A 13,883-nucleotide genomic window follows, 5' to 3' on the forward strand; every position below is an offset into this window, starting at 1 on the left:
GTTTACAAACTATATTTGATAATGTAGCATTTTAAAATTCTTAAGATTGTGGGATTATCTTTGCAAGAAATACTTATTTTACTCAACTGAATAATCTGTGTTATAACAAAAGTTAATTGTAGACAAATGAAAGCTATATCGAACATATTTATTTTTAAATTCAGACGATGAATAGTTTGTATGGCTTCCTTAAAGTGAGTTGCCAACTTTAAATGAATTGGGAATTTTTTGTTGTTATTGTTGTTTGAAGCAACAGGAATACAAAGTTCATGTTTAATGTTACAGTTAATGATTGATTTCTAACTCTGACAAAATCTTTTTTTCTCTCTTTCTCTTCTCTGGTGTTTCTTCAACTTTGAAGTGGTTCCTTTATAAAACCAAGTAAAAATGCACTAAACCTCCTCTGGAAGATTTCCTTTGTTCTACGCAGGACAATCCATTCTTATCCCTTATTAATTCTAACAAACTCAGACAGGTGACTGGCCTTCTCAAAGGACTTGTTTTAAAAATATAACAAAACCTGTGTCTACACATATCAAATGAAGTGGAGAATTAAGCTACCTTCTGTTGAACTTAATTAGTATGGGCTGCCAACCTCGATTACCTAGAGGAAAAAAAAAAAATACTTTCTCCACTACGCGATAAGATTTGGCTTGAATTATCCAGATCAGGGGTCAGCAAACTATGACTCACAGGCCATGTCTGGCCAACTGTCTGTTTTTGTAAAGTTTTATTGGAACACAGCCATGCTCATTCATTTTCATATTGTCTAAGGTTGCCTTTGTGATGCAATAGCACCGTTGAGTAGCTGTGGCAGAGACGAAAGCGCCTGCAAAGCTTAAAATATTTGCTCTCTGGACTTTCACAGAAAGTTGCCAACTCCTGATCCAGCTAAGTATCTCAACTCTTCATTTTTGCTTCCATAGAAGTAGCCAAAAACATGGGGAAAAAAACCACTGGACAGCTCAAGCTAGCATGCTTTTGTTGAATTCCAATGAGTTTTTAATTTAAAGAGAATACGGACGAAAACCATTGTAATCAGGACTTATTTTAATTGCACGTACATACATCTATTTGCCTCCAGTTTTGCTAGAGCCTCAAGGGGCACATGAACATTCTCTTCCTGAAAACTGCATCTTACGCAGTTAAAGGGATTTGTTGGTTTGATATGTGTGGGTTTTCTCTTTAATTGCTGCAGGGATTTGGATTGCAGGTGAATCAAAATTTAAAATTCTGAGCATTTTGCAAACTTGTCATTATGCATGCTATAGGCAAGTTAGTAGACTTAGTTATGCCAATGATTGCAAAAAGATACATTATTGCTACATTATAATGCATAAACAGGTTTTATGTTCTTCTGCATGATATTAGAAACTCAAATTTATGGAGTCACAGAGCTGTTATTATCATCCAGTTTTTAAATAAGGTAGCAATTGGTGATTTATATCACACATAAAGAAGTTTCCTTGTCAAGGTGCTTGCTGATGCATGGCATATTATTTGGATAAGGGAGATGAGCCTTTGATGGGGTCATTAGGAATTATTTACATTCATGGGTTTTTACAAAGTGTTTTGTTGTTGTTGTTAATCTCGAGTGACACCTATTCTTTCTCAACAAACTTTAGTTGTTCAGAATATCCATTTGAATAGTTTTTACATTACAACTTTTAAAATTATATAGTATATATATATGTATATATGAAGACATAGGTACTGTACAGCAACAGTTGTTAACTTTCTAATAGGACAACACACCAAAGGTTCTGCATTTTCTAATTAAGGAACACAACTTCACATATGAAGAAGTCTTACAAAAACAAAAAATTGAGCCTGAATCTGATCTAATCTCTTGATCAAACTACCAATTTATGAGAAATACAGACAGCAAAGGAGCATGTTAAATCACACAATGAGGCTGCAATTCCTCAAATCCAGATTGGTGGAAACTTTATAGGATAATGACCCAGTTTCCTAACCAAATAAATTTCAAGGGGAAAAAAGTGAAGTAAGGTGAAACCTACAGATTAATAAAGACAAAAATATCAGGATATTGCAATATGTGCAGCTTATTTGGGTCTAGACCCAAAGAATTAAAAAATACTTTCATCATATTTAAGAGACAATTAGAAATTTGAGCCTTGGCTAGATATGTAATGAAAGGATTCTTGTTCATTTTTAAGTGCTATGAAAATATTGCTGCCATAGAGGTATTGCTGTGGTTATGTTGAAGTGTTTTTGTTTTTGTTTTAAAAGAATCTTCATCATTAGAAACACATGCTGAAATTTTGAGGATGAAATGATAATGATGTTTAGGATTTGCTTCAAAGTACTAAAAAAAAAATTTAAATTAAAAATAATAAGGAAAGAAGTAAAGGAAGTGAATGAAACAAGATTGTCATGAGAGAATAAATGTTAACACTGGATGATGGGTACATTAAGATTTGTTAAGCTGGGTGCACTTTTGTATACATTTAAAATTTCCATAATAACAAGTTAAAAAATATATGAGGATACAATATAAAATAAGATGCCTCTTTATTAATTTTACTAATTATTGGTGATAAAAAAATAATGTCTATAAGTAATTTATTTAGATATAGAATTAATTTTGGAACTAGCTTAAAGAAAAAATAATTCATTATCTGGTTAGCATTAATAGATTTAAAAAAAAAAAGCCAACCTACGTAGTTTTTTTTTTTTTTTTTTTTTTTTTTTTTTTTTTTTTTTTTTTTTTTTTTTTTTTTTTGAGACAGAGTCTCGCTTTGTTGCCCAGGCTAGAGTGAGTGCCGTGGCGTCAGCCTAGCTCACAGCAACCTCAAACTCCTGGGCTCGAGTGATCCTTCTGCCTCAGCCTCCCGGGTAGCTGGGACTACAGGCATGCGCCACCATGCCCGGCTAATTTTTTATATATATATCAGTTGGCCAATTAATTTCTTTCTATTTATAGTAGAGACGGGGTCTCGCTCTTGCTCAGGCTGGTTTTGAACTCCTGACCTTGAGCAATCCGCCCGCCTCGGCCTCCCAAGAGCTAGGATTACAGGCGTGAGCCACAGCGCCCGGCCCGTAGTTTTGTTTAATAAAGTTTGCGAAGTGTAAGATTTGTGGTTATTTATCTGTCCATTTCCAGTGTGACTTTGTATTTTGTCCTTAAAACTCAAAATCCTTTACACAACCCTGTATAAATTTTATTCCGATAACACTTATTCCAGGTCTACTGTGTGAAAGACAGGTTAGCTGGAGTTCCAACGCACTGAGCCGGGTATCTTCTTTCTCCATTTATACCCCAGGAGGAGGAGGACTTCTCTGCCAGAGATTTATGCATGCAGAAACCACCAGCAGAAAACACTGACATAGCTCTGCCCTCCACTTCCCACACTTGGATTTTCTTAAAACCTGCTTAACTTTTATCTTCACTCCCCTTTCAAACTGCTTGTTAAAAACTCACCTACTCTGCAGGCTCACTCCTTCTCTCCCAGTCAAGGTTTCTGTGAATGTCACTTTCTACGGTCATAGGGTAAAGCAAATCTGTCACGTCCTCACACTCATGACCACAGAAGATGTTGACGTGGATAATTCAGTGTGTATCTAATATAGTCAACTAAAGAGGGAGATTTTTTTAAATTCTTCCAGGGAATCGGGGTCACGACAGATTTGACACATGCAAGAGAGCAAGAGGAAGCCCTTCCACCATGCTCTGAAACCTAATTAACGAGGACATAGTTAGCATGCCTTTCTTTTCCCAATGATTCTTTTTCCCTCTTGCGAGTATAACTTTGGGACTTCTCTATTAATCCTTTTGGCCATAACTTTCATGGTTGAAGATTTAAATGTTTTTCTAGAAAGAATCCACCCGAGTTAACACAAGTGCAAATCTGCAGGCTTCTGTGTCAGGGCAAAAAGCAGCTGGTAACCATCTGCTTCCCTCCGTCACCTTTGACACCGCAGGGTCCCAGCCCTTGTCAGCTCTCGCCTGGACTTTCGCAGTGGTTGCCAAAGGACTTTTGCAGTGGTTGCCAAAGGACTTTCGCAGTGGTTGCCTTCCCCCATCGTATCTCTCAACCCTAAACCATCCTCCACCATGCCACTGGGGGACTGGTACTTTGCCTGTTTAAAACCTGTCCCTGGGCCCCCATCACTGACAGTTGTAGCTACCCTGCCTCCTCCCCAATCTCCCACTCTTCTGGCCCTCCCGGCTGCCTCCAGCCTCTCCTCCCCCTCCCCTGCCCGCGACACGCCACGCTGTTCTCACCTCTCTGAAGCGCCCCCCCCACCCCCGCCCTCGTGCACACACACATATACACACACTGGTTTGCATGCAAGTACACAGGGATCTACTTCACAAACACGTGCTAATTCTTTAACACCTAGCTCAGAAATCGCACCCGCTAGTCTAGGAAATCCATCAAGTCGGTAAAGATTTGATGGATTCATACTCCATCACATCCTATGCTGTGGATACATCACCACACTGTGTGGTAACTCATTGGCTAAATGTCAGCCTGCTATTTTAGGAGCTCATTAATTCCAGCAACTGTATTTCCCTTCATATCTCCTGCCCCCAGTCCAGTGTGTGGTACACAGTAAAACTTCCACAAGCATTTATTGAATGAATAAATGAATAATTGAACATTGTGGTTTGGTAAATCCCTGGCTAATACCTTCTGTAATGGTTCGATCAATTATTTATTAAATGTTTATGTAGCATTCTATGTGAGACGATATGTCAGGCACTGTTGTAGGATATAAAACAGTTGTAGGATATAAAATTGAAAGGTGTGGCAAAGTACTTGTGCTTTGGGAGACAAGATAACTTCATACACACACGTCGCTATATTCAAAACACAAAGCACAGAACCCTACAGGTCCCATAAAAAGTGTAAGCAAATTAAAGGAGAAATGAGGAAGATTTCGCAGAGGAAGTGTCAAACTTTTTAGTGAATTGGAAAGGGCTTAACCCAACAAATTGTTCTAAAGCTGTTAAATGAGGTTCATATTTTTGAATTAACCTTTCACTACTTTTTACTACTCTTTTAACTAATGTTCAAATACATCTTTCTTATAGCTGAGAAATATGAAGATAAAGAAATGCTAAAGATATGGCATCCCACTGCCTTATCTTACAAAAAAGAAAAAGCAGAATTAGAGCTTAAATCTTTTCCCCTGATTCTATAACACTTTGCATGATGATGTTCTGCTTCAGATTTTAAAAATTAATTCTGTATATCGCTGCTTGATTTGTAGTAACTCTAGACACTGACCCTAGAATGTGGGTAGGAAAAAAATTGAAAGGCAAAATTTTGCCTGTACCTAGAACAACATAGCATGATTATAAATTCACTTCAAAATTTACTATTCTGTATTGCTATCTTTTAAATGTTATTTATAGATTAAAAATTAAGAGGAATATCAAACTAATATTACTTATCTCTGACAATAAAGTAAAGCTGTTTGAAGTATGGACAATGTGTAATGCTTTATTTGTTTCTCTATGGACTTTTAAGCATTTGGCAAATTATATGTTCATATTGATAAAAAATAATATATGATTTTATATAATACAACTTTGTATAGGGTTTGCATTGGTAAATGCAATTGATATAAACAGAACTTCATTCGATCTTTCAAAGACATTATTATTTAGTGCCTTTCATGTATAAGGAACAGTAATATATGTAAACAAAATAATCTTTTTATCCTTTTGATACCTATGTGGGAATTGAGATTACATAGCCCCCTCCCGCCTGTTATAGTTAGGAGTTACATTTTATACTTGCAAATAACAATCCTTATCCAATCTTTATAAATTCACTCTAATTTGTTCATTCAGAGAGAATCCTCTTCCAAAACTAGCATTTAGCAAAACTGTGCATCATTTATCTGTTTCATTGTACACTACACAGACAGATGGAGAAAAGATGTGACATCACTGGAACAGTGAATCTGAGACTGAAAATCCCCACATATCTCTCTGCAAATAGTTAGATTTACCAAGTGATCCATATCCCCAACTCTTCATAAACCGCAACTCAAAACTACACTTTGTGATGTAACCCTCCAACTCTGTTTAGCTCCTATTCAGGTGACTATTTAAAAACTGGAAGGTGTACAAAACTTCTCTTAAGGGCACGGCTTGAGTCACACCCAGGCTCAAGCAGCATCATTTGTAAATCACACCTGCAGATGAGGTGAGAACCACAAGACAAAGCAAATCTGACAGCCTTTCTCCTTGGAGTTTGATCCAAGTGGTGACTATCTTCAGGGTAAGGCTGTGATGTATTACCAGTGTAGCGAGGGTAAATGTCGGGTAACAGATAACAGTCAAGTGGAAACCTGAGTGGTGGTGACTTACCACCTATTTGATGTGAAAAATCGTCTGTCATATCCTTGAAAATATTTCCAGTCTCTGTTGCCAAGTGTGTTCTCTTTCAGGGAAATCTGCAAGTAAATATTACAATTCAGTTATAGGTTTTGTCTATGGTTATGGTTGCCAGGGTTCGAATTTCATAAATCAATAAAATTTAAAATATCAATGGAGGATGAACGTCCAGTGGCCAACCTTAAAGCTTTTGTCAGAGCATCTTTGTTCAGAGCATTTTTGAAAAGAAAAAAAGTCACTATAACCATGATCATATTTCATAAAAAGAAAGAATGCTCTAACAACAAAATAGCGAAAGGGCACAATGTCAGAATAAAGAACAATCTTTCAAGTTTAAAAATAATAACTGTATTTTAAATCCACTGTATTGTCCCAACTTTTCTGATTTCAGGGCAAACTAAAGTCTTCAACTCATTAAGTAATTAGGAAGTGCTGGAGGAAGGGAGGAATAAGGGAAAAGATTCAAGGAAAAGTTAGTAGAGTAAAAAATGGGCAAAGACTATCTTGATTCTCAACAAACATAGTCCCTGAAATTAAGAGTCAGTTTCTTATTTACACATCTCCTCATTAGTACAAGGCTAATAGCAAGAGAAACCAACTTATGGGCTCTAAGGAGACCCTCACACTTAGCTCAAAGGAACAGCAGAAATTCTTGAGCCTATTGTAGTGTTTATTCTAATGTGTGGTTCATTTTCTTGGCAAATAATAAAATAGGACCTAAGATATTTGGGGCTTAATAATGCTGTAGCTTTCTTTAAAGGGCTCCTATACCCTGAATAGAAAACAACATGCCAAAATAAAAAAATTTATAAAGTTGATGGTAGAGCATGACTGAAAAATATTTGGCATATATAAACAAGAGTCCCCTTGCAACATGTTCTTCTAAATTTTGAAAGCTTCTCTCTTTCATGAGACCAATATTCAGCAACATATAGGGTTAGGGGAGGGGTTACTAGTCTGATCTTCATGGAGTGTTTCAGGATATCAAAATGAGGACACACCTGAATGGCCTCAAATAACGCAGCCCATGTAACACTAAAAATGTGTAGGTCATAGACACCTAGTCATATATTGCCTGTGAAAGAGCAAATCTTATGCACTATTGTTAGTAAATTCCATAAATAATTTTTAAATTTTGGAGAACCACCATAGTATAAATGTTAAGTATGTGTTCGTGAGAGATCTTCCTTCACATCGAAGCACTTCGAAGTTAATGATAGTAGCTATTACGTTCCACACATAATGTGAATGTCTGGAGAATGCTTTAGCAGAAATAGTACCATTTAACTCAGCACGCTTTTTGTCCTTCATGCATCCTCTGTTAAGAAATAAATTATTGTGCTAAAGAAAGGAGTTTGCGATATTAAATTAACAGATATAAGCTAAGCACTTTGGTTAGAAATGCCACCTTTGGAGTTATATCCTTTATATATTGTTATTGGAAGTTCTGAAAAATCACTTTTAACCTTGTTCAGGAACTCAGAGCAAAATAATCCTGAACGGTGGAGAGATAGAAAGGAACCATAAACCAAAGAATAGAAAAATGTGGACCTTCAAGGGTAAAAACAATAAATCCTTAGCTACGTTGGTCCAATTTCCATAATAAATCAGCTTTTGAGTTTTTTGTACTCTGTATGCTTTCCCACCATTATTAAAACAATAAATAACATCTAAGAAGAGAAGCAAAACCTGTGCCTTAAAAAAATCCCATTTTATTAAGAGGAAATAAAATCTTATTATTTTGTAAATGTACACAACTATTTGGCTCACATGAACATACAGTGCTTGGTGCTTAATGCTAGTGATTCATGTAATCCTCAAAGGAGAATTGAGTTGTTTTATAAGAGAAATTAATGTCCCATTGGTTCTCCCTTGCTTTTAAACAGACAGACACATGCTGAAGTCAAATCATACCCAGAAGATTGAATTTAGTCATGCAAACCTGGACTTACAGTTTTGAACTCAGTTTCTTGACCCAAATAATTAGGACGATGTTCCTCACCTCAGGATTGATCTGAGGATTAAATGAAAGAATGTATGTGAATGCCTATCAAATTCAGCTTTCAAAAGGATTACTAGTAGTAGCAAGAGTCGTAATGTTAAAGTACATGAATCAGAACAAGAGAAAGTCCCTGAATTAAATATTTCACGACAGTAGACATGATAATCTGATTCACCATTTTCACAAATAGTATAGTGTTGTCAATGGGATCAAATAGTCTGTGCAGAAAGACATCCCGTAGCCTGTCCTCATTAGAGACATCCTTGCTAACACGATAGGAATAATTGAAGTCTGTTGATTAAAGGCTATTCTCCTTCCAAGTGTGATTGCCTTGCTCTACCATTATTTCTTTAATTTTTATTTTTCTAGGCTTCCAATGTTGCCCAAGCTCTCTTTTGATTGATATCTTTGATACTCTTTTCTTAGATGTGTTGACACCCTCAAAGCTATTATAGTCGCACAAACCCACAAGTCATTTTCCTTCCTCCCTATGATATGAAATGATCAGTTAATGAATTAATCTTATAGTTTAACTTTCTAGAAAGAAGGAAATGTTTTTCTCTCTATTTCGACTTACGAATTCAGTACACACTGTAACTGCACCAAACCAATCCGGCTCAACTTTTATGAAATAAAGTTGTGAGTTGTTTTTCAGTTGTCATGGACACCCAGGTTGACGGTCACATAAACTGAGCATGCCCAGATAAACCAAGCGTGCAACCACAAGTGGAACCTAAGTGCTTGGACCCAGGAGAGGGGACTGAATTAAGAAGTGGACACCACATGGCATGATCCAGGATCCAATCAGATTGAGCCCTGGCATCATCCCACTGCAAGATCAAATCAGATCATACCTCATTACCCTATGCTTATAAAATCCAACCTGGCCCCCAGCTCAAGGAGACAGATTTGATTCTTTCCTCCCATCTCTTTGCCAGTCAATTTGCAATATAAAGCTTTTCTTTTCTTGAAGGCAAGTGTTATGGTGTTGGCTTCTATATGCATTGGGCAGTGAGCACATTGATTGCTCAGTAACAATACTGTCTTACAATATGGCAGCTCAGCATTTGAGAAAACAGCAGTATCAGGAAGATGTCTCTGACCTTCTCCCACCCTTCTTCCCTGAAACAGGTTGTAGAAGAATTATCTGACCTTCCTCTAAAGTAAGTCCTAAGACTCTCATGGGAGAGATCCCTTCCCTAAACCTGAAGGAAAAGAATGCCCCAATCTCTGAAGACATAGGAACATGGAGAAGAATCTGAACAAACAGGCCTTGCTAAAGTCCTCCTAGTTTAGCACTGTTGTATCACACCCTCTTTGTCCAATCATACTTCTGCACGATATCCACTGTTGATCAAACCTAAAAATAAAAATGCACAAGTTTTCAGTTTCTTTCGGTCTTCATTTCTGAAATCCTCTTTATTATGTAAAACTTATTGTAAATGAATTTGTATGTTTTTCTCCTGTTAATCTGTCTTTTGTTAGAAGGGCCTCAGCCATGAGCCTAGTGATGAATGAGAAAAAATGCTACTTTTTCTCCCCTAAACAAGTTTGAAGGGATACCATACTGAAACCTCCCAAAACTGTCAAACAAGAACATCTGAAAAATACAATCATTTTTGCCTTCCACATATTTGGTATCAGGGTATTATGAACCCCAGTTTGAGGGTGAGTTATGTTGAAGCTAGGATCAACATATCTGGGCATGTCTGGAAGACTGATCAGGTTAGACTTGTGGGGCTCCATGGAATTGACAGATGAGAAGGTTCCTCAAAACATGCTCATCTTAAGAAAAGACAGAGTTAAATACATGCACTAAGTGGAAAAATAGTGGAATGTGTTGTAGAGGTGATTCTGAGTGCAAGGTAGTTTCTGCCACTCACATGATCTTCAGTGAGAGTCCACGGGCCCATGCCTAAGTCCTAGAGAAAAAGAGCTGCAGTAAAACAGTATGTAAAACTCGAAAGGTCTGTTTGTTACAATCCCATTAAGAACAAAAGCACTACTAGACAGCACTACTGAACCATTTCTGCAACAGTGTAGCTCAAGTTAAGTGTCAGAATTACGGATGCTGTAGACTGACAAGGAGAGCTGGACCAGGAACTGCTTAGATGCCCAGGCGAGGCCTATTAGGCAGAGCCCACCAGGAAGTGCTCCTCAGGTAGTGCCACTCAGCAGAGCCCCCTTAGCAGAATTGATCACAACAAAGAGAAAGAACCATCCAGAAAAAAAAAATTGAAACACCCTATGGAGTTTCCCCACAGAGCATCCCCCAAGGGAATCTGAAAGAATTTGAGCTGCTTGGGATTTCCATAGAGAACACTAGGGATCCAGTGAAACACTGGCCTCTGCTATCATAGCTTTGTTTTTACCTCCAGGGAGCTGTTAAAGAGGTAAATATGAATTAAATTAGCGTACTATTTCAGACAATCTTAGCCATTAGACTCAACTTTTAGAAACCATTCCTTTAACCTTTCTAATTAACCCCAGCTTGGACACAGAGAAAGAATCTTCTTATGTTATGTCAGGGAAGAATATTTTGCAGTTCAACCCAAAGAAACCAGGTTAAAAGATTAGAACACAGCTCTTCATTCTTTCAAACTATTCATTTTTGTATACATTATTAAACCAGGCAGTAGTTGTCCAGAACTTGGGCACTGGAAATAAAATGCATGGGTTCAAATGCCAGCTGAAGATCTTATAGGTATATTACTCTGAACAAATTCTTTAACTTCCTGTGTCTCAGTGTCCTTATTTATAAAATAAGATAATAATTTTAACTACCTCATTATGGTGTAGTGAGGATTAAAGGGTTAGCGTGTTTAAAGTATTTAGAACAATGCCAGGCACATACTTAAGCTTAGCTTAGTAAAAGTTAATAGCTTTTAAAGTGTACCTAATAAATGACAACAGGTTCATTCCAAAGATATTTACCAAGTGCATATATATGATGAACACCTTTTGATACTGGAGATATGGGAGAGAACAAAACACACAAGATTACCTTTCTCAAGGATCTTATATTCTAAATATTCTCTAAATCATAATCAGTAACTAAATACTCCAGTGTACCATAATTAAAGATTTCCATACAATCAGGTATTCAGGGTTCATAGTTTCCCACTGTTAAAATAGCATTACTAATGATCAAAATTTTTGCCCAGATTTCGAATTTTTTTTAGGATGGATATCCAAAAGTCAAAGTATTGGGTCATAACTTTCAAACGCTATATTTTTTAAGGATTACTTACCTCATTCTTCAAGGTAATTCAATTAGCATCAGTAAAATGTAAACATATGTAAATGTGTCTCAAGATATAGTAAAATAAACTTTAGTGAAAACATGATTAATCCATTTTAGAAATTAGATAAAATGGTGATTCTTACCACTCTGATTTTGACCATGTGGATAATAAATTTAGTCTTTGAAAAACTATAAATAACCTAAGACCTAAGCCTAAGATGATAGTTGCATATATTGTACCCAAAGAATATCTGTGCACAGCAAAATCTTTTGAGGAGGGTGGATTTCATGTAGAAGTGATGAACTTGTGATTAGAAAAAATTATGTGAATTTCCATCATTCAGATATACTTAAAAGTTTCAAGAAATAATATATTTCCAAGTGTGAATGGCCCATATTAACATAATTTTCAGTGTCCTACTCAACCCTAGACAACTTAGATTGTAGAACACTACATATTCATAGGTCAGAAAAAAGACAGTATTAAATCATATCGAAATTGAATTGATTGGACAATTATTTCCCACTTGAAGTAGGCTATTTTCTCATTTTCTTAAACTTCTATAAGACAATTTTTAAAAATATAGTTTTTTAAAAAGTATATCTATTTAGTATCAAATATAAAAAATATTCATTTTAAGACTTTAAGCCTTTATTTAAAAGACTATTTCTGTTTGCAACACTGCAATCTGAAAACATCAGCCATTGTTCCACTTGGTATCCCTTATTTTGGAACCCTAGAGTACGTCACCAGTAGTTTTCCCTCCAGAAGAGCTTACATGTTTCCATTTGAGGAGAACAAAGGGAATTGTAGAACTCTGGTGTTTCCTTTGTCAAGAAGTCTGAGCTAAATACAGGACTTAGCCAGTATAATAAACAAATTCTACAACAGATATATTTATTCCTCTTCCTATTTAACTAAATTTATTTCTCTTTTATCTTTCTTTTTAATAATTTAGCTTATTATATATTTGAACATTCAAGGCAATATCAAATCCCTTTTGGAAGAAATTGAGCTTGGAAGTCATACATTAATAGATTATACTGAAGCCAATTAACATTCTTCCCCCAAATCATATAGTCAGTGGACAGTACTTCTCCAAGGCCCCTGGTCTCACCATGGCACCTGTGCAGCTAAACATGGCAGTAGAAGGGGTCTGAGAACCCTAACTTAGCCTCCATATGCAACTACACGGTAAAAAACCTTCAGAGAAGAGATTAATCCCTGTTTATGGGGATAAATGTGAGCTGCTTGAGTTCTAGAGCCACTGTCAAGAAAGAGTTCATTCCTTAAACAAATAATTATTTCCCCAAACTAGTAATTTTAAAAGAAAAATAATATCCAGGGTTGTTTAGGGTTCAGGGAAATAGAAATTCTCATATATTTCCAATAAAAGTCTCAATTATTACAAAGACAGCAATTATTTGAAAGACAGCATTTCCTAGTGGTTAGCATCATGGTTTTGGCATCAGGAAGGGCTAAGTCCCAGTTCTGGTTTCTTACTTATTGGTTGTGTGGCCTTGGCCAATTTTTTAAGTCCTTTAAGACTCATTTATTAGCATCTTGAAAATGGGTATAATGATAACACTAAATTCGCAACATCGTGAAGACTGGGATGCAGAGCCCAGCACTCTGTGAGCACTCCTACGTTTGATTTTATTACGATGATGACTTTTAGTATTGTGATTTGTCAAAACAACCAAATGCTTTTAAACTAAACACTAGCTTCTGACCCAGAAATCCCACTTTTAGAAACTGAGCCTAAGGAAACATAATTAAGGACACCCACAATGATTTAACTGCAGGAACATTGCAGAATTCCAGAGTTATAATCCTGAACGTCAGCTGTGTGGGCTCAGTCCTGGAGCCGGAGCTGGAAGTGCAAACTGACCCTGTGGTGACTCTTGGTCTCACCTGCTGTCCACACGCCTTTCTCTGACCCTTTCTAAGCGAAATGGAGAGTATAAACTTGTGGTTAGGAGAATGTGATTCTTTTCAAGATTTGATGACTTTTGATTACGACACAAGCTGCAAGAGTGGACTTAAAATTTAGGAGAAAAACATTTAAAAAGTAATCTTCAATTTGAAAGTTTTATGGAAGCTTTAAGTTTGGGTTTTTTTTCCTCATCTCTAGTGAAGAAATACTTTTAGTATAATTAATTAATAACAAGATTAGCCCTAGGGCAGTGTTTACTTGGTGTGATCCCCTAAATCGCCTGTATTAAAATCCACTGGCTTGTTTGCTAAACACGCAGATTCC

Source organism: Microcebus murinus, chromosome 15 (assembly GCF_040939455.1).
Source record: "Microcebus murinus isolate Inina chromosome 15, M.murinus_Inina_mat1.0, whole genome shotgun sequence".
Taxonomy (NCBI): domain Eukaryota; kingdom Metazoa; phylum Chordata; class Mammalia; order Primates; family Cheirogaleidae; genus Microcebus; species Microcebus murinus.